Source organism: Myotis davidii, unplaced genomic scaffold, assembly GCF_000327345.1.
Source record: "Myotis davidii unplaced genomic scaffold, ASM32734v1 scaffold299, whole genome shotgun sequence".
Lineage (NCBI taxonomy): Eukaryota > Metazoa > Chordata > Mammalia > Chiroptera > Vespertilionidae > Myotis > Myotis davidii.
Window position 1 is genome coordinate 9,400,942 of NW_006293088.1, and position 2,428 is coordinate 9,403,369.

Below are 2,428 nucleotides of genomic sequence, written 5' to 3' on the forward strand. Positions count from 1 at the left end.
CTTGTCCCCGTGATGCGGGCATTGCCGGAGGGCGACAGCTGCCCTGGGCGACTGTGCGGGGCACTTGCTCTGGGCTTGGGTAAAGGAGGCTCTGCAGGCGCCCAGCGCTTCCAGACGGGGAGCCCCAGGACAGGCCACCCCCAGACGGCACAGAGCCCCGCTCTGCAGGAAGGGGAGCCGCGGACCGCCGCTCTCCACCCGGCACTCACCCGTCCCGCCTCTGCGGTGGGGCGCGGAGGTCTAAGCACAGGGTCTTCGGAGCCCGGGCAAGTTCAGAGCAGCCTCCCTGCCCACCGTCCTGCCTCTGCGTCCCCATCGGTGAGGCAGGCGAGCGGGTTAACTCAGGACTGAGCGAGTGCTGGTCCCAGCGCTCTGACCACGGAGGGGACAGGGCGGGAGAGGCAGTCTCAGGCCCTCCGCGGCCCCAGGCCTGAGGCCTCCTGCTCCCTGCCCCTGCCCCTTGGGAAGTGACCACACACACCCCTACTAAAGCACAACTCACACATCCTCGCGGTTGGCACCACCCCCACCTTGCCACTGGTATGTCCTCACTGCCTGTCCCCACACGGTGGCCGCCTCTGTGACTACCACCACGGAGGCCGTGGGTCCCTGGTGGGAAGGACTGGAGCGAGGGAGGAGTGGGCTTTCTTACTCTGCCCCCCCCTGCCCCATCCCCGCCCTACAGGTGTGGCCCACAGCCTCCCAGGTTCGGACAGGGTTCCCCCCTCTCCCCCCTGGACAGGGCTCTTCTTTGCTCTCCCTCCTGGCAGACCCCTTGCAGGCCTGGGCTTTGGCATGGGCCCTGGGGAAGGGCCTGCTGTGTCTTCTGTAGGGGAAGCCCCTGGGCACAGGCTCAGGAGAGGCCCAGGAGCAGCCGTGACCTTGAGTGGCAGATGGACAAGTGCAGAGGCTGTCTGGTCCCGGCCCAGCCTTCATGCAGTGGCCCCGACACACGAAGCCTGGACCAGGCCCGGGGCCAGCGCGGAGCCTGCCTGCTCACGTCCCCTCCCGCTCTGCCCCTGCCCCTCCTGTGGCCAGACCTCCCTCCGCACACCCCAGACTGGTCCTAGCCCCAGACTAGGCCACTGGGAGGAGGGAGGAAGGAGGAGGGAGGAGGAGGGGCTGCCTGGCTCCATCTCTGCCTCAGAGGCCCCTGCAGCCCCTGGCTGTGGGGTAACCTTGGGGGATGAGCTGGCCACGGGTCAGCAAGGCAGGGGACTGCTGTCCAGCCCGGCCAGTACTGCTGTGCCTTCCAGGACTGACCCGTCATGAGGTCATCAACTAGCCACTCCCCTCCTCCCACCTCTGCCCAGGCTGGCCCATTTGTCACCTTGGGGTTTTTACTTTCCTATCCAGCGGCAATACTTACAGGGGGACATGGCACCCCAGAGTCTCTCTAGTCCTGGTTTTTACAAAATAAGAAGAGGGAGGACCCCAAGCGGAGGGCCCTGGGGCCTGGACCCTCTCACACTCTGTGTGGCCCCCGGGCCCATTTGCTGCGTTGATAGCAGCCTGACCCTGGGCTTAGCGGTAAGGGGTTCTGTCCAACCCCTGTTGGACAGCCCAAAGCCAGGGATCCGTTCATAGTTTCTTTTTTTTGACAACTAAGCGTTTCTCTCTGTACAGACCCAATAAAACCTGTGATTGGCACCTGGCATTTCTATGCTGGTTTCATGGAACACCTTTCTAGAATCAGCACCCCTGGCCACCTGCCCCCAGATGTGTCTCGCCAGCCCTCTACTAGTGCGGCATTCTTGGGGGCTGGGCTCGCCCCTTTTGACTGGCACGTGCGATGGCACAGAGTGTCAGGGGCCTGGAGCAGCGGGGTGGGCATCGAGGCTCTAACATCAGGAGCAGTCCCTGCCCTGGTGATGGCTTAGGGGCCGAAAGCCTTCGTAAGGTTGGTTCAGGAGGGCGACAAGGGCAGGGCAGTTTGGAGCCAGGGCGGCGGGACCCGTTGTGCCCCGTGACCATGCCCCTGGCCCGGGTTGGGGTTTGAAAGCCGCTTCCTGGGTCTGCGGTGCGAGGTCGCCACCTGGTGTCCGGAAGGGGTATTACGGTCACCAGCCACATCTAGGACTGTGGGAACCCGAGGCCCCCAAACCGCTACCGCCCGGACCCCCGCCCCGACCTTCACTCCGGAGACCCGGCTGGGTGGGGTGGGGGAACCCGGCCGCGCTCTCCCCGCGATTTGATCTGTATGGGTGTTTAGCACACGAGCAAGGCAGGGCAGCCAAGAACGAGAAGAGTTTTATACAAAGTTGGTATTTGTAGTTCAAAGAGACGCACTTACGTGGGCCGCGTGGGATAATGAGAACCCATCTCTCAGGTTCGCACTGTCTTTATTCTGCATTTCAAACTTGTGAGAGGAGGTGTCAAAGTCTCTTCTTGGGCACAGCCCGAGACCCCCGTCCCCCACCCCCAGGCT

The 2,428-nt window shown here is 63.8% G+C and overlaps 1 protein-coding gene across 1 annotated transcript in view; it reads left to right on the forward strand.

Annotated features, from left to right (window-relative positions):
* The window catches only part of GPR153 (G protein-coupled receptor 153), a 33,080-nt gene that overhangs the window by 5,709 nt on the left and 24,943 nt on the right, over positions 1-2,428 (forward strand). The window lies entirely within an intron of this gene.